General features: G+C 39.7%; 1 protein-coding gene and 1 pseudogene across 4 annotated transcripts in view; both read left to right on the forward strand.

Moving 5' to 3' along the window:
- The window catches only part of Nr5a2 (nuclear receptor subfamily 5 group A member 2), a 128,366-nt gene that overhangs the window by 24,510 nt on the left and 78,051 nt on the right, over nucleotides 1-25,805 (forward strand). The window lies entirely within an intron of this gene.
- Nucleotides 3-166, forward strand: LOC120887751 (small nucleolar RNA U3; annotated as a pseudogene).

The raw sequence follows: 25,805 nt of genomic DNA on the forward strand, positions 1-25,805 counted from the left end.
AGAAGACTATAATTTTTAGGGATCATTTCTATAGTTTGTTACTAGCAAAGTTTCTCTGATCTGGCTGAATATTGGAAACCATGAGGAGGAAATGAAACATCCTCTCCTAAGTGTGAAGCTGGCTCTTGGTGTTGCTTTGCTAGGGAGAGAATACTGTCTGAGCAGGGGAAAAAAAGCAAAGGAAAAAACACCCTACAAATATCAGGAGGCCTCTACTTGGGGTGGAACTGTCAACAGGGTAGAGACACTATCTTGAACCCACTTTACCATTGCCTTGGCTTATATTGAACAGGAATTATTCCGTTTAACTATTTTGTCAAGAACAAAAAGTAGAATCCAGAGTAATTGGGCAGAGTTGGGAGGTGAATATTCCCATAGGAAGAATTTCATTTCATTTGTGAATTTACTTCGTCAGTCTTGGAGATGCCAGCATCACAAGACATCTCCAATGTTGTCACTTCCACATTTTCTGTGTCCTGCAGTGGGAAATATACTTTACACTGGAACATGGTGTACCAAACTCTCTTACACACACTTACACCTTAGACACACCCCTAAATCACAATTTTGTTAGATGATATGTGACCTACATGCCATGTACTCCAATATTTTCTAGTTTATTCTGCTTTCGCATAATTTACTTCACTTAAAAAAAAAAAAAAGGACTTTTCTGGTCATGACCTACTAAATTCATGTCACAGCCCACTAATGAGGCATGACCTGCAATTCAAGAAATTGTCTCTGCTGTGGGCCACCTGTTGGATGGAGCCTACCTGCCACCATTTTTAGCAAGACTCCTTTTCCTTCTGGCATGACCTGTAAGACATTCCTGAACCCTGCAGTCCAAGCCCCCACCCTAGCACTTTGCAAAATTGTGGTTTTAAAATATTTTTTTAGAAAGGTGAAGTTTCTCCTTTAAACATTTTCCTTTTTCTTGTTGACTTCACAACAAGTAGTACATTGAGTGACATACTTCCAGGGCAGATTGCCTATACCTCTACAACCTCAGGATGGAAAGTCATGTGTTTGCTCCTGGGAAACAACAAGATAATAAGGCAATTTTGCAAATGCCCTTTTGCTGACTTTCCTGGGCCCATGTACACTCCCCCTAACCTTGTCGAAAGGAGAGAGTACACCATTCATTTCTTTACTAGTTAAGGGAACAGAAGGCCCAGAAGAAATTGGTGTGTCTTTTTATTTTTCTGCACATCTACCTACCAGGTGCAAAAAGGGTACTCTGGTTCCCACTTAAAATACTGAAATGGGAGATAGGAAATGAGAGCCCCCAAATTCTCAACTTGGGAAGCAACATGAAGCAGCAATGTAACTAAGGAATAATGAGGCTGGGGGTATAGCTCAGTGGCAGAGCACTTGTCTAGCATATGCAAGGACCTGGGTTCCATCTCTGATAAACACCACACAAATAAATAAATAAATAATGATAATAATATAAAAACAGCGTGCTCATGGAAACTGGAATTTCTGAGCAAGAAGATGGAAGTGGAGAGAGCTGGAGGACATACATTAGGGAGCACTTTGGTTTTTATTTCTCTTTTATATTTCGGTACTGAAGTTTCAACCCAGGGCACTCTACCTCTGAACCACGTCCCCAGCCCTTTTAGTTTTATTTCGAGACAAGGTCTTGCCAATTTACCTAGGTGGGCCTCAAACTTGCCATCCTCCCACCTCAGCCTCCTGAGTTGCTTGGATTACAGATGTGCGCCACCAAGCCTGACACCTGTAAGATACAATTCTGGTCTCCATCCATCCAAAATAATGGCATGAGAACGGTGAAAGGAATACTTGTGGTTCCCAAAATAGCAACACGTGCATTGGAAGATTCTCAGTGTCTGATCTGTAGATCATGGGTTTTTCAGAGCTAGAAAAGATGGTGAAAAATCCTGTGATCCTAATCTCTTCTTTTTGCATATAAAGAAACCACGACAGGAAGAAAGCGCAACTTACCCAAGATTCCCCAGCTACCAAAGGGCAGATCTGGGACTGGAAGTTTCAGATTCAAAGGAGCATCCTGTGCCCCTCCTCTGGTGCTCACACGCACTCAGTGGAACCTTTCGACTCCCACTCTGCAGGCCTCCACCAGGAAAACTAAAGCAAATCTAGGTTATCCAAGTCCATCCCTACCACCTAATTACTACTTCACTAACAATCAGGGGGACAGACTTTCCCTGAGCCCAGACAGCCCCCTGGGAGTCAATGAGTCACTTTCGAAAGCCTCGTAATTCTTTCAGGCCACCGGGGTATCTTTCAGCACAATGGGGCCACCAGCTAACACTTCTGGACCTGGAGGGCTTTGCCAGGCATCCTCCAGTGCCTCATCCTCTGCTTAGAGTCTGCTCCAGGGAAGAATCTGGTGCAGTCACAGCAATATGGGCTGGGCTCCACAGACAGAAGTGCCAAATGCTGTTCTGCCCTGTGTTCTACCTGGTGCAAGACACGTTCCATGTGGGTTCCTTGGTGTGCCTGTGAAGGAAAATGGGTAGAAAGAGAACAGGGTGGTAAGCAGGTGATAGGTGAGCCATGAACGTCAATTTTCTGAAACAATGTATTAAATGCACCTTCTGAACTTTAAGCCAAATCTGTCTCAAAATAGCCTATATATTCTTGACTTTTCCCCTCGTTTTTTAGAAAAGAATAGCAAATTCCAGACATTTCCACTCTGCTGAATGAGCTGTCCCTGTGTGGGAAAAACACTATGCCCCGTTATTTTGCCCTCACCTGTGACTGGCGTATCTCATAAACATGGAGCAGTGAGGAAATAATTCCCACTTTGTTAAGCAACTAATGAATCTGGAGGATCTATTTGATCTTCTAATGAGACCAGATGTCTTTGGAGAATTGTGGGAATGGATATATAAGAACTTCCCCTCCATGAATGATTCTGATACATGTAGGAATAAAATAAAGAAAAAAAAAACCAAACTAATCGTGACTGAAACTCATAACTAGCATTTCTGTGGAAAATAGGTTTCAGAGACTCAGGGAATTTGTGTCAAAGGAATTCAGCCATGCCAGAGCCCATTTTTAAGTGTGGTTTTCTCTAAAGCAAGGGAGTAAGGGGAAGGGCAAACCTTCCTTTCTCTCTGGTTCATTATAGAGGCTTTCTGGGCAGAGTTGTATTTATTTAGGTACCAGGAATTGAACCCCGGGATGCTTAACCAGTGAGCCACAACCCCAGCCCATTTTATATTTTATTTTGAGACAAGTTCTCACTAAGTTGCCCAGAGTCTCTCTAAATTGCCAAGGCTGGCCTCAAACTCGCAATCTTCCTGCCTCTGCCTCCTGAGAGGCTGGGACTGCAGGTGTGTGCCACCATGCTTTACTTAGTTTAACATTCTAGATACCTTTTCCCAAGCTACAGTTCACCATTCCCAACATACAGGTCTATGATCTGAGACTTGATGAGATCTGCTTCCATTTTAAGCTATTTTATTTCTTTTTAAAAATTGGTCCTAGGGATTGAATCTTTCGCCTCTCACATGCTAGGCAGGTGGTATACCACTGAGCTGCATCCTGAGCCTTTTCTATTTTATTTGAGGCAGTAACTCACTAAGTTGCCCAGGTTGACCTTGAACTGGGTGATCCTCCTTCCTTAGCTTCCCAAGTAGCTAGGATGACTGCCTCCCAGTCCTTTTATTTATTTATTTTTTAAATTTTGAAACAGGGTCTCACTGCATTGCTAAGCTTGGCCTTGAATTGCTGTGCCTGGCCCTATAGAGGCTGAGATGTTGACCACCATTTCCAGCTCTAACCTTTCTTCCTTTGGTTTCTATGGAAGAGGGAAAGGAGAGGCTGCACCAGGCCTCACAATGTCTTCCGACACTATCTGCCACGTGGCTATCCATGACCTTTGCTTGCAAATTGGGGTCAGGAACCAATTCAACCTCAGCATTCCTGCTTACCAGTATGGTTTCCAAAATGATCATCAGCTACCTTACCTAAATTCTGTTTTCACTCTCTGTTCTGTTTTGTTTTTGTGCTGTTGGGGATTGAACCCAGGGCCTCTTCTATGCTAGACAAGCCCTCTAACATGGAACTACATCCCCAGCATCCTGTTGGAGAAGGATACAATCTGTAAACCATTTATTGCCGGTTGTTCTACTCATTAAAGAGACACTAGAATTAAACACATCTGTGCATCCTGGGGTTACAAGGAAAAGAGGAAAATGGTTTTTCTTCCACTAGAGGTAGACGTGGACATTGCCTTCTGTCTTTGTGAATTTGGAAAGAACCTTAGAATCAGCAGGTTTGACTTGATGGTCTTTCTTCTCTCTTTGGGTATTAAACAGCTGCTTCTGTAATATTTTCCCCCCAGAAAGATCTAAAACAGAAGCCTGTATTCTTGCTGATGGTGTTGAGAATTGATATTATTCTAGCCTTGTTTGCTACTGTACTCTTGTCTGTGGCGGACTGAGGAACCCGTTATCTGAGCTTTCTTCTGACTCACTGTTCCCTGGGCGAATCAGCTCTTCTCAGTCAATACCTGTTTGTGCTATGGTCAGTTAGCTTCTGGGAGTATAGGTGTGGCCTATACTCAGGTTCACTAGACCACTGAGCCACAGCCCCCACCCTATTCTGTATTTTATTTAGAGACAGGGTTTCACTGAATTGCTTATCACCTTGCTGTTGCTGAGGCTGGCTTTGAACTCACCATCCTCCTGTTACAGCCTCCCAAATCACTGGGATAACAGGCATGTGCTACTGTGCCTGGCCCTCTTCTGTTTTTGTCTAAATAGATTTTGTCCAGTGTTATTTATTTTTGGTACTGGGGATTGAGCCCAGGGGTACTAGACCAATGAGCTATATCCCAGCCCTTATTATTATTTTTTATTTTGAGGCAGGACCTCAACTAAGTTGTTGAGGCTGGCCTCATATTTGTGATCTTCCTGCTCTGGCCTCCCAAGTTGTCCCTGGGAGTCTAGGTGTGGCCACCATGCCCAGCTCTTGCCTGTTTTTTAAAAGAACTAAATTGTTTTATTCATCAAGCATATATTTCCAAATGGGAGAATCTGTCTATCCTGCCTAACTTCCTGAAGCTTAGTTGCAGTACAGCAGAACATGAGTTATATCTAGGTGAACACATCCTTTGTGATATTGGATGAGAATGGTTCTGCAGAGGATCACAGATTCACACTGGGTTTGCCTGTTCACGAAACCAATAAGCTTCCTGTTCCTATTAATCTATTTGTTATCTACTAAGAATTATAGGGACAGCATCAGAATAGCCTGCCATGGCTGAGAATTCCAAGATTGACTAGGTGAGCCATTATTAGGTATCTGAATATGAAGAAGAGTAGGAAAATAATCAGCATTTTCCTTGGAATGTTGAAGGACAGATGGTAAGGAAGAGAAGTGCCTTTTTTGTTTGGGGGGTCCATTGGGCATTGAACATAAGCGCACTCTATCACTGAGCTACATCCCCAGACATATTCATTTTTTATTTGGAGACAGGGGATCTTGCTAAGTTGCCCAGATTGGCCTTGAACTTGATCCTCCTGCCTCAACCTCCCAAATCACTGGGATTACAGGCATGTGCCACCATGTGCAGTGAGAGGTAAATTTTAGGGGGTGTCATGAAGAGCCTGCCCTGGTGCTGGATGTTTTCAGGCCATATTCTGGTTTGACTCTTAGGAGAGTCTGTGAGGTGGGCGTAGTATACGGTCTCCTTTTGGTTAAAGAGTGGGTGTAAAAGGGTTAGACCTGTCATTCTCACATATATGCTCTTTCAAAGGGACACAACCATTTGTCCCTTCTCTTGTTTCTTAGGGTTGTACAATCCCATAGAGACATCCAGGAAACTGATTCGTAGAAGTTTGCTACCTCAGTTTTTACCTCACCTATCCTTTTAGTCAAGTAATTTGTTAACACCAGTAAAATTGATCAAGGCCATTGGGTCAGTTTGGAGATGTGGGAGGAGGATGAGAGACAAAAGAAACTGAGGTAGGTGAACCCTCAGGCCAGCTCCCCTTAAGGTTTGGCGTTAAACTAACAGCTGAGGATTTAAAGAAAATACTTGGATTTTTCCTGGACTAAAGTTTGAAGACGACAGTACTAATGGGCACCTCTTATTGAGCTAGGAAGCAGGCAATTGTTAGCTATTTCACATCTGACATGTAGCTACACAAGCTAAAGATGCTGGTGCCCTAGGCATGATTTATACCCACCTTACAGATGAAGATACTGAGACCTGAGACATTTACTAACCTGAGCCATGTCACATAGCTAATGTGTGATAATGCTATTATCATAGCAAAAAAAAATTGTGTGTGGAAATCCTTTGTAAACTGTGAGGTACTTTATACTTGTTACCATGACCAAATTACCCATACTTGTACGGTAGATCTTAACCGATTACTTTCACTGTAGAGAGCAAGTTTATGATCAGTTGACTCAAGGGTGTGTAAATTCATTATTATTTTTTTTCTAATTAGGGGAGGACCATGTAGGAAACTGAGAATAGAACAATTCAGTAATCCCCATCAGAATGGAGAGAGGTGTTTGCCATTGTCTATAGCGGCCTACTCCAGAGCCTTCAAGCCTTAGTTTATCAAACTGGGCTTTACTTGGGTAGCAAGGAATGAGACCATCAGTATGCAGTAGCAGAGCATCCTCCCAACTCCAGAATACTTGGGGGGGCCTTCCCCAACCCCTTCCATCTCCTATACCCAGCACCATTTCTGACTGAATAATCAGTAGAGTTTTGTCAGTTTGTCCTAGAAGTAGTTACTTGCCTGTTTGCTGAGAATCACTAATGTCCTTGTACACTCTAAATCTTGCCCTTGCCAAGCAGGTCATACAAATTGCTCACAGATTTATGAAAAGCCTGCCAGTGACAGTTCCTCAGTGTTGGACAGGTGGGGTTCCCTGAGTCTGCACCCCTGGGTCCCTGTTTGCCCACAGGTATCCACTGTATACAAAGTTGGGTAACGGGTTAAAAAAAAAAAAACAGATTCATGACTCATGTGTGACACCCCCTAACACTGTTGAAGGACTTTGCCCTCTGAACCTGAGGGAAAATAGATCATTTTATTTTCCAGGATAAGTCAAGAATGACTTTGCTCTGACTTATTCTTCTTCGGCTTGGGAAGCAGATCATACAAATCTTTGAGAGTTCAACATCCATTTGCAGAATGGCTGCATGGAAATTGGGCATTTAAACTATTCTTCACATTAAAGACATTAATCTCTAACCCGAGGATACCACCCACAGTCAAGAACAATGACAGACACCGTGTCAGTCCCCTCTTCCAGCATCCTGGTGTTCTCCCGTGCCTGGTACTGAAACCTGATTTGCTCTCCAACCTGTGCTTGGCTCAGCTCAGGCAGCCAGAGGGATGGGGTCCCTGCCAGCTCCTCGTAGACTTTCTAACCTACACCACACTTTCTAACCCTGCTTTATTTTCTCCACTCCCTTCCTCCTGTCCTTTGCTATCTGCCCAGGCTGCCTTCTCTTTTCGTACTCAGCTTGCTTTTTTCTTTGCTCTTTCCTGGGCCTCAGAGATCCAGACATAAGGTTAATCTTTAGGCATTAGGCTTGCAGAGAAGTATGGTCCCAGGTCCGGGTGGTTGCTGACCCCTGTCCTTGACTGCATCTGCATTTATCCTTCAGGTAGAATGTGCTTGTAGAAAGAGGGTCTGAGAATGCGCAGACAAGGCAAGACAAACAGTTGACCTCTAAGGATGAGTTGTATTGAGCCGGGCTTGGAGGTGCATGACCAATCCCGCAGGAGGATTGCAAATCCAAGGACAGCCTCAGCAGTTTAGTAAAACCCTGTCTCAAAATAAGATTAATTAATTAAAAGGGCTGGGGATGTAGCTCAGTGTGTTCAGCCCCTAAGACCACAAGCAAACAAACCAAAACCCAAGATGGGGTATGTTTAATGATGATGGATAGAATTTCTTTCCAATCCTTCCACGGTGACAGATGACTCTCACACAGTGGCAATTTCCTTTGAGGGTCAGCTTTGATGTGCAAGGGCAAGAGAGAACACTGCTTCAGGCTTAGGCAGGTGAATGTGGATGGGACCCACGGAACTCCCACACAAGGGAACTTCAAAATCCCCTTTGGTTTTCAAATAGTTGTGACAGTTTCTGTGCAAAACAAGGGAGTTCTACTTTAGTCTCTCATCCACATAGTCCCACAAATGGTCATCCTTCCTTTTAACTTCCTCCTGGAAATGTTTTCAAATGCCACATTTCTGACCTACCAGAGCCAATTCTATGAATTCCTCATATAAATTTTGAAGAGAAAAAATAAATAGAAATCTCAGGTGCACAGAGCCTCTGAGCACTACTGCTGTTCATTTCTCTGTGAAAACTCAAAAAGAAAGCCACATTATCTCCAATATTTAAAAACGTCACTGGGATTACACAACATTCAGGATTAACTTTACAACCCAACTTGATCCAACTTCTAATTCTGTGAGAATGCTTTTTCTTCCATGACAGATGGAATCATTGACCAACAGGTCTAAAGTCTATCCGTTATTGTGCAAGGCGGAACGTAACCTCCGAATGGTGCTTCAAAAGCTCTGGTCTCTGTCTTCCACTGGGGAGCAGGGTTGTAACTGGCCTTTCATCACCAGTTCAGAAGTGTGGGTTTTTAAAGTCTCCAGTAAGACCACCTCCTATGAGTTGACTATTGCATTTCTAAATGCCCTGTTTACACAACCATTTAACCTAACAGAGCAGGATCATTATTTCATTTAAATTAGAAACATGTTTTATAGGAATGAAGCACTGTAGACACTGGGACATGTTGAATTAATGCACTAAAGACTTAAAGGCCTAGCTCAGTGGTAGAGCATTTGCTTAGCATGTGTGAGGCCCTGGGTTCAATTCTCAATACCACATATCAATAAATAAATAAAACAAAGGTCTATTGACAACTTAAAAAAAAGACTTAAAGGAAACAAACTGCTCAATGGTAAAAAAGCTATATATTTTTTTTTTTTTGCAGTGCTGGGCATCCAACCCAGAACCTTGCTAGGCAATTGCTCCACCACCAAGTCAGACCCACAGCTCTTTTGTCTTTACTTTAAAGGAACATTCAATAAATAGTCTCAATGATCTGAAAATTCCAGAATGATATTTTAAATGGCTTCTTAATGGTGCTGATTTTTATACAGACTCTTTCCCTTATTTGCATAGGTTTGGGGTCCCGAATAATTTTCCCTGGCAGATCTGGTGTGTATATATCACAGGGTTTTGACTGCATGTTCTGTTTTTAGATCTGTTCTCTGAAACGCTGGCTTGATCTAACGCATGTTCTTTTATTTGCACCTCTATATCTGGTCAATACTGAAATCTCCACAAATGCTTCTTTATCATACACATCCTATCACAATTGTGCTTTTTTGATCTAAAGTTGTGATGCAGAAGAGGCTTTATTCATTGCCTGATTTAAAAAAAAAACTTACTAAATATTACATTTCCCCTTGTAAAATAATGATATAGATTAGGGTTGGTGCAGACATGTTGGCAACAGAATTCTTCAAAAGTTTTCCTTTGGGTGATGAGAAGCTGTTACATTATTTTGACTAGCTAATCAAATGTAATTGGGTAGCTTGAAGTGCCTTAGATTTTCCTTGTACAGTTATCAAAGCGGGAAATGTAACTCGGGGAGCTGATGAAAGGCGTCTCTCACGGTATTCTTTCAATTATAGATCTTACAGAGCAAATGAAAGAAGAGCTCTGCCTCTAAAAACTCAGAGGCTTGAAATGCCCCTTAATGTTAACTGCTGTATTAGCTAGTTAACACATTATTATGTACTTTAATTGATTCTTGCTCCAGCTTTGGAGGGAAAAAAAAAATTCTGGATCTGTTTGGCACGTACATGAAGCGAGGGAAGATGCTTGAACACAATAATTTGTTGTTTACATTCGATTCAGATCACATCAGATATCTGCCGTGGAAACACAATAGCCCTGGTGCACTGTTGTGAGAAATAACGTGCTTCTACAAAAGCATTCATATTTTGTACTCATAAATGGGGATTAGGGGTTATGCATGTTTTCAAAGGAGTTTTATTTGACTGTTGAGAATGACTTTCATGGTTGAAACAATGAAATGTTGCAATTGGGAAAACAACTTCATTCCTGTAATAGATTGAGGAGAGTCCAGCTGAGACTGAAATGTGTTTTGAAAAAGATCAAAACTCTCCATGTTGGCATTTCTCTAGGAGGTGGCACTTGTCTTCAGAGTGGAATAACACACACTGCCCTTGAAACACTTTGGCCATAAAGGACAAGGTTCCACCTAGGATTAGGCTAGATTTAGGGTTTGATTCAAAGTCTTTCATTCACTTATTCATTCATCAAACACTGATTGAACTCCCTACCATGGGTTCATCTCTTTGCTAAATTGCTAAAGACAACAGTAGTCTTCACTGTCAACATGGGACCCCCTCCCCTTCCTGATTTTGCTGCAGGATCAAAACAAAGGTGAGCTCTGACTCTGAAATCTCAGGCAAGCACTGTAAGAATGGCACACGCGTGATCCTATCTAGATTTGCACCAAGATTTAAGATGACATTGGAACTGAAAAATAAAATTGAATTCCCATAGACAACAAACTGATCCCTGAAACTGAAAGAGAGATTAGTCCAGCATGCAGTGAAGCTCTTTGGAGGGCTTTTAACCCAGTGTCGGGGAGGGGGAGAGGTCAGGGAGGGAGGAAGTTACTCCCCAGAAGAGTCTAGGAAGAGGAGTCAGAGCTGGGAACGAGGTGGGCGGGGCGTGGAGGCAACACTAGCAGACAAAGTGCAAACCATACAGGTTTTGTGCAGTGCTTCCTGCGACCTTGGTGTGATCCCCATGCGGGAGGGTTGAGTGGGGGGAAAGAGCAAGAGGTAAAGCTGGGTGATGATGAGGGGCACTTACATGAATTTGTTGTAGGCAAAGGGAAGCCCCCAGAGAAACTTAGGTAGAGAACCCAGTACCATCATAACTACTGGAAATATACCTGCAATATGATTTCACAGATTTTGGGGGCCGGGGCCATGGATTGAACCTGGGGCACTTAACCACTGCGCCACATCCCCAGCCCTTTTTATTTTTAATTTTGTGACAAGATCTCACTACATTATTTAGGGCCTCACTAAGTTGCTGATGCTGGCTTTGAACTTACGGTCTTCCTTCCTCAGCTTCCTGAGCCACTGAGATTACAGGTGTGTGCCACTGTGCCCAGCCAGTTGGTATCTCTTATAGGCTGTTATTATTATTATTATAATTTTAGTTGTAGATGGACACAATACCTTTATTTTTTGTGTGTGTGGTGCTGAGGATCGAACCCAGTGCCTCCTATGTGCTAGGCAAGCCTCTGCCACTGAGCCCCAGCCCCAGCCCTAGGCTGTTGTTTTATTTTTTCCAAAAGGACTTTTTTCCCTTTAGGTAAATTTTGCTATTGGTGACATGTACGTAATTGAGGTCTTGGTCCTTTGTTTCATATTTAATTTAAACAAATTTGATGTGTTAAAATTTCTTTTTGTAACATCATCCTTTTGACTAGTACATCTTTTTTTTTTTTTAACTTCAAGCTGATTTAAAGCTGTTTATTTCATAGTCATTGATTTATAGGCACCAAATCAAGCTTCTTGTGTAGGTGTACACTTAGGGGGCTGTCTGTCCCAGTCCAGGATACCTAAGTGATCACATCAGGTTTTAGAAATAGATTATTCCTAAATCTTAACTGGACCTAATGAATTATTCATTCCTTCATTCATTCCCTCAACATATGTTAATTAAACACTCATCATGTGTCAAGTCCTCTTCTAGACCTGGGGCTACTAGAGTGAATGAGATCTACAAGGGCACTTTTATTGGTGCCCAGGTTTGTGTGGGAGGGAAGCAGATGAGGTAGTGTTGACTGATGGCCAGTAGGGAGGGCCTGTGGAGGGAGAGAGGGAGCTGTGAGAGGGCTTCAGAGAGGACCAGTGGGAAAAGTTGAGCTGAGATCTGAACGGCAAGACAGGACTACCCTGGGTCAACCTGGAGACTGAAGTGCAGGCACAGGAGAGAAATGTGCAGAGCACCCCGTGGTACAGACTAGCTTGGTGTTTTCAATAGACAGGAGGAAAGAGGCAGACCAGTGCCCACCCTTAGAAACCAGTGACTGAGAGGAAGAGTGGCTTTGATGAGGTCACAGAATTTGCTGAGGTCCAGCTCATGGAAGGGGCTTGATTTTATTCTGTTTGGAGCTGGAAATTCATAGAAGTAAGCCATGGAGTAACTTCACCAAGTTCTCATCGGGAAAACATATCGCTCTGGCTGCAGGAGGGAAATGAGTTGAAGTGACAAGAACAAACATGGGAGGTCCGGCAATCCAGGGAGAGATTTTGGTGGCTTTGAGCAGGGTTAAGAGAACAGAGATGGGGGAGAAGGAGATGCACCCAGGGCATGTGGAGGGAAAGCCAGTGAAATTGTCTAAAAGGACTTGGAGAGGAAAAGATGAGACAGGCGAAATTATGTCCCTGGCTTAAGCCCTGGGGAGGCATTGGTGGAGAAGAGGAACCAGATTCTCTAGGGACAAGTCTTGCAGTGTCTAAAATCCCCTGAACAGATAGATGCAGATGCCAGGGCTGGTTCTCAGATGCCCCCTCTGGGAACCATTGATTTATTCTAATCCTTTTTATTCGAGCAAGCACAGCTAAACCACCCCACTCAAGCTCTTCTCAAAGACTTCTCAAGGGCGGGGATCCTCTGTACAAGTTCCCTGGCTGTCTGTTTTGGATTTGATCAGCACTCCAGACATTTCTTTATATACAACTTGAATCCTTCCTTTGGCAGTATATATCATTCCCTCCGGGTCTGTCGATAGAGACTGTGCATGACCCATTGCTTAATTGTCATATATTTTCTGATTGCTTGTTCAATTGCAGCTACATGGAAATAATTCAGTCATGAGAGAATTCCCAACTCACTTCAGTCATTAAGTCAGAGGACTCTAGTTAATACCGGGCTTCTGTGCAGACACAAACTGACCAGGTTGCAAATTCAACTGCGTTGGTATACGGGGAAACAATGGCTAAGTTCATTTAGTGTTTGCCCTTTTTGACATTCCTGTTTCTGAGATTGACTCTGAGCTCAAGGAAGCAAGGAACATGGTACCCCTTATTTTGTTTTGGGCCTGGGGATTAGACTTAGTTCTTTTTATTTTTTAACACAGGGTCTCACTAAGTTGCTTAGGGCCTTGCTAAGTTACCCAGTTGGTTTGGAATTTGTAATCCTCCTGCCTCCCCAGTAACTGGGATTACAGGTGTGCACCACCACACTCTGCTGGACCCCTTGTAATACATTAGGAATTTGGGATATTGCATTTGGAAGTATTCTTTAAACCTCACTATGGATTCTCTAGAATAATTTGGCCCATACTTTGTGTCAAGACCAGTTTGTTTACCTCAATAGTTGTTGTTGTTGTTGTTTTTCCCTTAAAGGTCTAATTGGCTTTTATTTGCAAATTCATGAATGAGACAGCTTGCACTCTACAAAATAAAATGATGGCTCCCATAGTTGTTGTGGGTTTTCTTTTTAAACAGTGTTAAAATTGCTAGTTAGTTTAAATATATTTACTAAGTTTTACCTTCAAGTCTTTAATCATCTTTGTTGCTCTTTAAAGAACTCTTAGGACTGGGGACACTGCTCAGTGTAGAACATTCTTGCCTAGCATGTTTGAGGCCCTGATTCAATCCCCAGCACAGCACAAAATAACTCTCAACTTTGTTTCCTTCAGTGGCATAAGATACCCAAGACACAGCCTTTCCAAGGCTTTTCTCCCCATAGGACAGAACATTGGCCAGTGTTTGAATCATAAAACAAATGCAGGGACTTATCTACAATATTATAAATGAGGATGAATATGTTGTACATATCAGGATCAATAACCCCATTAATAGATGAGCATTTTATCTGTGTGTGTATTGGTGGGGATGAACCCAGGACCTGATATATCTGCTATAATTCTTACATCTTTCAATATTCTAACGGACTTGGTTTCCCAGTATTTAGTACCTTTAGTACCAATATTTAGTATCTCTAGGCGTTAAAAAGGAAAAAAAGTAGAAGGAAAAACTAAATGATACAGTGTTGTCTAATATCTGTGCAGTTGAAAAAGCTCCTTGCAGGCTTAACAGAAATTGATCCCAACTTTGTGAACCCTGAAGCTTACATAATTTAGAAAGCTCCCACACAAATAAACAAAAATCTTCCTCTTGCATGATTTCCAAAAACATTAGACCTTGTGTGTACACATGGATTGGGTTCCCAAGTGCCGTGGAAATGCCTGTGAGAGGGAAGGTTCCTGCAGGGTAAGCCCATTACTTACAGGAAACTCTGCTTCTGATTTGCAGTTTTGCTCAGGTGTTTCTCATGTAGAGCATCATTGAGCCAGGAAGAGATGAGAATGAATGTAGAAATTCACAAAGATGATAATGTTTTAAAATGTGATCAAATCAAGTTGACTATTATAGAATGTTAACCCCAGATACCTTTAGTTTTTCTTCCTAAAAATAAATTCTCATCAGCCTTGGGACTATCAGAATAGTCATGCTTGTAGACTAAATAAGTGATTTTTCTACGTGTTAAACTCAACATTTGCAGCATCGTTGAACCTTGTCTGGCTGTTTAATCATTCCATATTCCCTCACCTAGACTGGCTGATACCAGGCACCGTCCCATTACTTATATTTCACTCTTTTTACCTCAAGGGATTTCTGATATGTATCTCAAGCATGTTTGTGATCCTACAACTTGGGAGGCTGAGGCAGGAGGATCACCATTTGAGGTCAGCCTGAGCAATTTAGTGAGGTCATCTCAATATAAAAAATCAAGTCTGGACATATAGCCCCTGAGTTTAATCCCCAGTACCACACAAAAAAATTTTAAAGGAATAAATAAATAAATAAAAAGTGATGTAAATTCTGTTTTGCTTTTGATGAAGGATCCATAAAGAATTCATATTCTATAATAATAAGAATATTGTCTAGAGCTGGGGATATAGCTCAGTAGGTAGAGCACTTGCCTCACATGTACAAGGCCCTGGATTCAATCCCCAGCACCCTCACACACAAAAAAAGAATATTTTCTATAAATATAGGTTTTAAAATCATTTCCTTAGAAGAATGTAGGGTTGTATGAATATAGGGGTCCCTGTAGTCTAAAAATTTAGTTTTTTGTTCTTAAGAGGTATCATCTAATAAACTATAGATTGAATTTTTCTTGTCCAAAATGCTTAGGAATTCCTATTTTTGGTTCTTTTTGTAATTCTGGACTATTTGCATATGTATAAGTAAAAAGTGGGACCTAAGTCTAAACATGAAGTTCTCTTGTTTTACATAAACCCTATACACATGCCTGAAGGTAATTTTGCTTAATATTTTAGTGTGCCTGTAACTACTCACATGAGGTCAGGTATAAAATCTTCCACTGCATTGTCTTGTTGGCACTCAAAAGCTTTGGAATTTTGGAGTGTACTGGATTTCAGATTTTTGGATTAGGGTTGTTCAACCTGTATTAAGTAATCTCAAGCTTCCTATTTGGTTTTATTTATCCAATCTTGCCTTCCACATTTAAGTAAAAAGATTAGAATTCTTAAGTGGCTGAGGTACATGCTTGTAATCCCAGCAGCTCTGAAGGCTGAGGCAGGAGGAGTCTAGTTCAAAGCCAGTCTCAGCTATTTAGTGAGGCCCTAAGCAAACATAAAAAGGGCCAGGGATGTGGCTCAGTGGTTAAGCGCCCCTGGGTTTATTATTGTTTGGTATCAAAAAAAGAAAAAAAAAAAACATTAGAAGCCAGGCATCAGGTTGCTTGGCTGTAATCCCAGAGGCTGGAGAGAACTAAGGCAGAGGATTGAAATTTTGAGACCAGCCTGAGCAATTTAGAGAGACCCTGTCTCAAAATTAAAAAAAAAAAAAAATAATAACACTCTGGGAGCACTATTCACAGATGTATAGTGACATATTTTGAAGATGAGACCCAAGTCTAAACACGAAATTCATTTGTTTTATATGAACCTTATACACACAGCGCAAAGGTAATTTTATTTATTCTTTTAGTGTACTCAGTGATACAGCACCCCTGGGTTAAATCCCTAGTACCACACCTACACACACACACACACACACACACACACACACACACACACACACACAGTACATTGTAAAACATGATCTCTAATTATGTACACAGATCCATATGTAGTTATCATCTAAGATGTACCCAAGTTGACTTTAAAATGGAATATTAGCTGGATGCTGCTACTCCCAGTCACTCAGGAGGCTGAATCCACCAAGATAGCAATTTGGAGGTCAGGCTTGGCACTTAGTGAGACCTTACAAAGAATAAGAAGAGCTGGGTTTGTAGCTCAGTGGTAAATCATCTCTGGATTCAAATCCTCAGTGCCACAAAAATAAAATAATAAAGTCAATTATTATAATTTTGATAAAGAATTCTCTCCTTAGAGCTATGCCTGGTTTCCAGTGTACTCTTGAGTTCAAAGCTTGTCATAAATTGAAAAGGCTTTGAGAAAATTAAAAAGAACCAAGCAGGTATAGTGGTACACCCCTGTAATTCCAGCAACTCAGGAGTCTGAGGCAGGGGAATCACAAGCCCAAGGTCAAGTTGGGCAACTTAACTACACCATGTCTTGATATTTAAAGAAAAAGAAAGAAAGCTGGTGGCGGTCTGGGATTATAGCTCAATGGTAAAGCATCCCTGAGTTTAATCACCAGTAATCAGGGGCTGGAAAGTTTAAAAAGAAAGAAGGAAAAATTTTCTTTATTTACTTCTAGTATTGCCAGAGAAAGAAAATTAGTTCTTAAGTACTTTTCATTTGAGAAGTAGTATGACTGATATACATTGTATAGGGGACCAAAGGAGTATTTTTTTTTTTTTTACTGGTGCAGTATAATCATACATAATAGTGGGTTTTGTTATGCGATATTTGTACATCCACATAACTTGATCAATCTCATTCTCCAGTACTTACCTTTCCCTCCACTTCTCTCTCCCCCATCTGCTTGCCCAAATCTCTTATCTCCCCTCTATTAGTATTATTATTTCAGTTTTTATTATTTTAATAAATGCATTATGATTATATGTAGAAGCTAGATTCATTGTAGTGTACTCGTCCATGATGAAGCATAATTTGGTAGATGCCTCCTCTCCTTCTTCTCCTCTCTTCCTCTACCCTGTTGGTTTCCCTTCTATTTTCATGGGATCGCTCCTTAATTCCTTATGTGTGTGTGTGTGTGTGTGTGTGTGTGTGTGTGTGTGTGTGTGTGACTCTCTTTTTAAGTTCTGCATATGAAATACCATTTAACTTTCTGAGTCTGGGTTATTTCGCTTAGTATGATGTTTCCCAATTCCATCCATTTACCTGCAAATGATGCAATTTCTTTCTCTATGCCTGAGAATAAAACTCCATTGAGAATATATACCACCTCTTCTTTGACCATCCAGCTGCTGATGGGAACCCTGGCTGATTACTTAACTTGGCTATTGTCAAATGTGCTGCTATAAACAATGGTATGCATGTGTCACTATGGTGTGCTGATATTAGATCTTTTGGATAAATACCAAGGAGTGGGATAGCTGGGTCATATGGTAGTGGCATTTTTAGTCTTTCAAGGAATCATCACACTGATTGTACTAATTTGAAAGTGGTTGTACTAATTTGCATTCCCACCAACAGTATATAAGCATACCTTCCTCCCCACACATCCTTGCCAGCAATTATTGTTATTTGTATTTTTGAAGAGTGCCATTCTAACTGGAGTGAGTTGAAATCTTTGTGAGTTTTGATTTGCATTTCAAAAGAGTAGTTTTGTACACATGGGTTTTAGGTGATTTTTCCTGTCCATGGTAAGCTGTCACATTAGTTAAATGAATGGAGAGCAAAGGCCTTTGTGCATGTAGGCTTGGATCTTTTCATTTAGGGAGTAATTAAAGTAAAAAAAGAAAGCAGCCTAGCAAATTTTGAGCCACATATTTTCAGGTGACTGACGATCTCTATTTTTAAATAGTCTACCAGTCAGGAACTATGCTTCAAATAAATAAAGTGATCATCAAGAGATTTCACCAATTGCTCTTGCATAACATTTAATCAAAAATCTAAAAATTAACTGAACATGTAGACAAGCCTGAGTAAGGACTGGCTTAAGGGGCTGGGGAAGTGGCTCAAGCCTTAGCATGCTCGCCTGGCATGCCTGGGGCCCAGGTTCGATCCTCAGCACCACATACAAACAAGATGTCGTGTCTGCCGAAAACTGAAAAATAAATATTGAAATTCTCTCTCTCTCTCTAAAACAAACAAACAACAACAACAAAAAACTTGCAGCTGAGTGGCATCTGATCCCCCAACCTAAAGGGTCAGCTGCAATTTTCTTTAAAGAAAAAAAAAAGGACTGGTTTAAGTTGCTAGCTTTTGCGCTGTAAGAATACTGATACCTGATTGCACGTATGTGAGCTTTTATGATGATGCATAACAGTGCCAATATGTGAAAGCTCTCAAGGGAATGGGGGAATTCTGGAAGCGTCCATAAGGAATAGTGGAAATGGGAATCCTTTGTAAGAGAGTGAAAGTGAGTTCATCTTTTAAAATGAGAACGAAACTTCTCACCTTTCTGAATACATGTCCTTTTATGGGATGCTCTTTTTTTTGAGCAACCGACTTCTTTGGTTCAGAATTACTTACCCAGATGACTAACTAGCAAAAATTGTCAATCAGTCATATCATTTGTTTTAAACTGTTTTGTTTATTGTTGTTTGATTTCTAAATCAAAGATACCAGATAAAACACTTTTGGAGACCGAGGAACTGATATCCACAAAATATTATTTCATGGGCTCTTGCTGTAGATTTTCCCTAGCTTTGAGCACAATCCTACTTCACCTCAGGAGGTAGAGGAAAAATACCTAATATCAATAATTAGCTTAGATGTAAAATTACTTGCTGCACAGATGTGATGTTTCACAATGGCTTAGGAGCTGAAGAGTATTTATTTCGCTTTAACTTTATCAAAACAAAACATTAGGTAAAAATACATTGAAATGACACTTTGAACACATTGAAATGACACACAACAAAGGTGCCCCCAAATCCATTGTTCCCTTGCATTTGAGTGTAGAGCAAATCCAATAGCTAAATTATCCCATATTGAGAATTGGTGAATAAATGTTTACAAAATTGCTCCCACTTTTGCTGAATCTCTTAGTTCGATCACTTTGAAAGCAGAGGAATAAAAAATATTTTATTTAAAGAGAGCTTTTGAGATTGAATGCTCCAATTAACTGTTGATTATTTCTCTAAACGGGAGTGTTTGAGATAAGCCCCTCATTGTCTCCATCCTAGTGCATTTTGAGGTTGGAATGAAAGGCAGAGCTGATATTTCACAGGGATGGCAGGCAACACTACCACCTGTGTTCCTCAGTACCTCCCTACTCAGCCATAGAGCCAGTCACAGTATTTAGCAGATTTTTTTCCCCCTGAAGGTCTTCAAAATGGATCAATTTAAAAGTAGATGCACACAAACTACCTTGAGTCTGACCTTGGGGTCAAATCAGTCTGTACTGTTATATAGGTCACCATGGGTGCAGAATGTTGGTTCAGGATGGCAGAATATGCATTTTTGTTTGTTTGAGCTGTGATGGATACATGATAGGACTATCCTCACCAGAATATGCTTCCAAAGGCACAGGGTCTCGGTCACTCGTCAGAAGTCAAAGGAGTAGCAGAAGTACTTCTGGTAAAAGTGGGTTCTGGTTTTGGGTGCTTCTTGGACCAGAAAATTCCATGTTTTTCAAAGGGAAGTCCCAAGCGGGACCATGTTCAGAGACGTTGTCTTCCAGTAAGAAATTTTTTGTGAGGCAGAGGGGACATTTTTAATATTACATTTTCTAGTCATGTTTTAAAACAATTGAAAGCTCTATTTTAAAGTTACCGTTTATTATTTATGAATACATGGTGGGATGGCCATACTGGAAATTTTACTTCAACATTTAAAAGGAAACGGCGAGTGATTTGAGAAGGTGTGAGTTGCTGCCTACACTGAGACTCTTTTAATCAAAACACCTAAAGGTCAAATCACTAGATTTCATATGCAATCTGGAAGGAAAACACAGTTGTACGCCCCTCCCCCACCATTGAAATCTGTTTTTAGTTAATACGGAAAGGGAGCGAAATATTTAATGGAGTCTAAAGATAGGCTTTCATATATTAAAAGAAATGCTATTTACAACTGATTTGTTACTAAATAAAATCTTGGATGAACACTTTTAATTACTAAAAAGGTAAGGTAACAATAAACACAGGAAATATAAATGAATAAAGTGTTCACAGAGCCATACTGTTTTCAGGACTATAAATAGTGCCCCCAGCTCTGCCACTATTCTTAGCACCAATGAACAAAAGAAGGTGTTCAGAAATAGAAAGGGGAACAGCATCTCCATGAGCCTTGTATTCCATGGCCTAGGAAATGCTCCGAGCAAGCTCTCGAATTCAGGGGGTTAATTGATTTTTAAAAAGGACATTTCCACGCTGTCACTTTGCCAAGGAAATTCTTTTACTGGCATGTTTGTAAAATTGGCAGGCTGACGTTTCCTCTGGGTGACACAAGGTGTGATGAAGAATTTTATCTTTACTTCCTTACTAAAATCAGCACCGAAGGCTTGCCTTTTTGTTAACTTATTTGGTCATTATCAGATGACATCTCTAGAGGGTCAGTTCATGCCAGAAGTTGGAAGGAGCCATCCACAGTAGACAGACCTGAACCAGGAGCTGAGCCTGTTCACCTGAGCCACTCATGAACACTACAACCTTGGTCAAAACATTTGGGTACACACATAGACACATACTCACAAACACACAAATACACATAGTTGTTTTTTTGTTTTTTTTTTTTTTTGAACCACCATGTCCTGATTAACTCCTATAGTAAATATCTATACATGGAAATATCTATACATGGAATCCTCTTACGTGCCAGGTATAATTCTAAACAGTAGGGATACAAGGTAAATTAAAATACCTAGTCCCTAGAGCTGGGGATTTAACTCAGTGGGAGAGCATTTGCCAAGCCTGTGTGAAGTCCTGGGTTTGACCCCCCCAGTGCCAAAGAAAGATACAAAGTCCTTGCTCACAAGCCTGGCCTGGCAGCCAAACAGACCTGTGAAGATACAATTAGGTTTAACCAAGGGTGTACAATAGAGATAAGTTGCCAGGAGGCAGAGCAGAGGGACTCTGAATATGGAGGGGAAAACTGCAAAGTTTCTACCATTTGAATCAGCTAAGTCAATCTTGAAGGATTCCTTGCATATAAAAGGAGGAAAATAGCTGTACTTATTTATCTTACAACAGCCACGTGATGAGCCAGTGGCAGGTAAAAGTACCTTGAAAAGCATAAACAACAATATAAACATAAGCTACTGTCCTATATAATACACAACAAATTTCAGTTCTATCACAAGAATTCTTGTACATAAGTATTATCAGATCTACTTCTAATTTCCAACTGTTTATTTATTCATTTTTTTCTTTTTTTCTGTTTTTGGTGGTACTGGCGGGATTGACTCCCGGATCTTGCATGGGCTAAGCAAATGTTCTACCATGGAAGTGCATCCCCAGCCCAGATTTTTTTTCTTGTTTTGATAAGTAATTATGAATGTAATTATTTAAGAATATGTTATAGACTGTCGTTAAAAGTGAGAGATACAGGGGCTGGGGATGTGGCTCAAGTGGTAGTGCGCTCGCCTGGCATGCATGCGGCCCGGGTTCAATCCTCAGCACCACATACAAACAAAGATGTTGTATCCTCCAAAAACTGAAAAATAAATATTAAAAATTCTCTCTCTCTCCTCTCTCTCTCACTCTCTCTTTAAAAAAAAAAAGTGAGAGATACATGCATTTCAAATACTTTTATTTTCAAAAAACATCAGTACAAATTGGAGTCAAATGAAGAAAAAATAACTTATCCAAATATGAATATATTTTCCCACAAGTAGTAATAGTATATTGAATGATTATTTTTAAAATGTTTTTTGGTGGTTTTCAGCATGTGAAATTATGAATATGTGGTATTAGGCAATAGTTATATTAATACTTAGAACAAATCATAAACTGTATTCTGGTGAAAGATCAGAATATGATCTTAAGCAAAATAAGTATAAAATTATTTCTCAGCAGTAGAAATTTATTGTTGGTTTATCTTCAATCCGAAAAGTCAGATTTTTCAATTTAAAGATATAGTCCACAAAATTTTTGAGACTATTATGTGTAATGTCAAAAGAAATAAACAGTATCTTATAGATTGTCAATATACCTTTTTAGAATTAAACATTAAAATATGTGTCCAGGTCAGACATTGATTGCACATCCTATTCAACATTTCCATTAATATGCCATCCCATTTTTAACCACCAAAAAGAGGGGGACCCTCTAGCTGAAGCAATATGCAAATGACTTTGGATATGCAAAATAGTTGGAGCATTTTTGTTTAGAATTACCACTGTGAAAATTTTTCATTTCCATTATTGCTTTTGTTAAAACTAAATGCCACAGGGAGGAACAATGTAAGCCAGTAGAAATCTGTCCTGTACACTTAATGGTTATTGATAGACTAGCATAAGCCATTAGCTCACAGCACAGGTTCAAGTGTAAAACAGAAGTTCCATATCTGTGGCTTGTCACCACCTCCATTTATGCTGTTCATTTTGGATTTGGTCCTAGCAGCTCTTTGCTTGGCTCCTTTTAACCCTGGGCATTGAGGTGAGGATATTCTAGTCAGGGGTCTTTATGAGCTTTCTGTTGCCAGGGTTTCAGACAATGTCAGCTTGGTAGTGTGAATTTAGAAAAAAAATAAAAAAATAAAAGTGTATACAAAAGCTCTTCTGGTTTCATCTAATGTTTTTTGTTAAGAAACAATAGTGTTTATTTATCATGTTGGCTTAGAATTTCTTTGGTATTCCAAATGTTCTCTCAATTTTCACAAGAAACGAAATTCAATAACATCTTTAAAAAACAAAATAGTTTTTAGTTGAGGGTGGGTGAGGAAGTTATATGAAGATGAAGTGGGAACCTCAACCCAAGGACATAATAGACAAGAAATGATTTTTTTTCCCTCCCCTTTCTTCAGAAGTAGTCTTCCGCACGGTTTAATGTGCTAACATAACCCCGGTTCCAATATTTCAAAAGATACAGAACTTCCCAGCATGATGATAAAGTTTTCCTGTGTTCCAATAATAAAACCTCAACGTACCAGTGATTTCCAGTTCCTTTGTGGCTCAGCAATTTGTGAAGACCAACTAAGTCCCAACCAGTGGCCTGCAGTATCAGTGTGGGAGTCGGAAACAGATGTTCATGGGACAATGCCATTTGTTGTCACTGTCGATACTATGTGGCAACCTTCCCAAATGAAATTGTTTGTGGATGGAAAAGAATGTAAGCAGTGATTCATGCCCAGGACTTTTTTTTTTTTTTTTCTGGCAGAAGGCTAACCATCTTTTATTTGTTTAAATCATAGAAAATTAGTGAGTTAAAATTTTTAGGATAACTTATTATAAATGAGTCCCCCCCCCCTTTGGTCATATACTTTTTTCTAAAAGGAATGACTTAAGTGGCTTACTGAAAATAGCCAATATCTTACTTTTATTTGAGAATTCTTACAGCAACTGATATATATTTCTTCAGAGTTAAGTGTTTTAGATTTGGGTATTTTAGTATTTTATTTAGTAGTAAAATAAGTTAAACTTAAATGAATAGTATGCATTGCTTCTCTTAGTAATTTGGAAATAGAATTTAAAAATTTATTAAGTAGAAATATTTATTGAAGATAGGCAGTGTTGTGTGATCTTGGGTTGAAATTTTTATAAATATTAAACTGGAATATCCATTAATCTTATTTACTATATGACAATGAATTGATCTGTGTAATTTAAATATTACTTTTTTTTTTAGAAACACTGCAAAATATACTTAAAATTAAATAGATGCAACAAAGCTACTTAAAACTTAGGTATGCTGTGCCATAAGAAATATAAACAAATGATCTTTTTTCAGGAAGAAAACCAAACAAAAGTTCAAGGCATAATATCTACCATTCTAATTAATGAAATTTTTATAAAACAAATTTTAGTCCACAAATGAAAGCCTTTTACCATTTATTCATAGCAATAGATGCCTAAGGCCATAATTATAAAAATGTTTTTTTGTTCTTTTGCAAACATGTATTTTTCACAATTAGATTTGTATATCACAGAAAAATTATTTAAAGGGACATAAAACAAAATCAGACTCAAACAACAGTCAAAGGGAAGATGGTAACTCATAGTGGAAGAGTCCCGGGTTTAGGAAGTGAGAACCTTGGGTCCCATTATTTGCACTACCTATTGTTTTCATGAATTGAGTTTTGTAGCTCCCTCTAGCTCCAACTCTTATTCTCAGATGCAAAAATACCAGGTCAGGTGGATGACCTCTAGGATCCTTTCAAGATCTCACAATTTTTCTTGTTTGTTTTGTTTTGTTTTTATTGAACCCAGAGGCACATTACCACTGAGCTACATTCCTAGCCCTTTAAATTTTTTGTTGAAACAGAGTCTTGCTATTACCAAATTTGGCCTCACATTTGCAATCCTCCTGCCTCAGCTTCCCTATTAGGTGGAATTAACAGCTGCTATACCACCACACCCAGCTCCCAGTATAGTAACAAAAGTATAGTAACAAAATCTTTCAAGATTGCATATTCTATACTATCACAGTCATGGTTAACATTCCTTGGAATCACAAACACATTAGAGAATCTGATGAAAGGTATTATTAATCTTTCCAGAAAAATGCATAAGCAGAAAAATTTGCATGCAGTCCTCAGGACTTCATTGACCCTTTGAAGCCTGGGGAAGGTCTCAGATGAAAGACTCAGTGGCTGACTAAAGAAGATTGGCAGCTTCCTATTTTTGTGAAGATTTAAGTGGGTATTTGAAATTTTTCCAAACTTTGGCATCAGAACTTTCTAATTATCATTTTTGTAATTCTTAAATGACTTACACTAATTGTACGTATATATACCAGGTATGGCGTAATAGTTCAGATCCTTATACACTGTATAAGGATCCAATTAGGGAAAATTGTATTTTTTAAGCATTTGTGTCAACATTTTGGAAATTGGACATTGGTGTCAGCGTGCTTGAAAAATGATAAAAGCACATTACAGTTGTTGGCTGCTAAGGATTTGAGTAGCACCTAAAGAAAGATACTGTTGTGTGCACATGTGTGGTAGAGGGCAACAGGGAATGCCACTCATGTCCTGGCTAGAGTTCTTCCTTGTTTTAGAACAGGAAATACATGAACCGGAGTGTGCCTGCATCGCTCAACCAATAAATCCAACACTGGCTGTTATTGTTTCTGTTTTTAATATAGACGAAATTAAAAATGAAATGTTCCTACTACAGAGACAGTGGGCCTAGCTACAGAGGACTACTTCGAAGTCTTCTTTATTTTCTAGACCCAACAGAGAATACCAACCTGAATACCAAAATGAGTGGAGAAGCAATAAATACAAACTAGAAAATGGTTTAAATTCACATTTAAGATATTCAAACTGCTAATTTCCTTCCAATATACATCTTCAGCTCTTAACTCTCTCTCTCTTTTTAAGCCATTCATGGGTGATTCTACATTTTCCTAAATTCTAATATCATTTGGAGAAAACTTGGACTCTTAAAAGTAACTTTAAGGGCAGGGATATATATAGCTCAGTGGTAGAGCACTTGCCTAGCATGTATAAGCTCCTGGGTTCCATTCCC

Source organism: Ictidomys tridecemlineatus, chromosome 10 (assembly GCF_052094955.1).
Source record: "Ictidomys tridecemlineatus isolate mIctTri1 chromosome 10, mIctTri1.hap1, whole genome shotgun sequence".
Classification (NCBI taxonomy): domain Eukaryota; kingdom Metazoa; phylum Chordata; class Mammalia; order Rodentia; family Sciuridae; genus Ictidomys; species Ictidomys tridecemlineatus.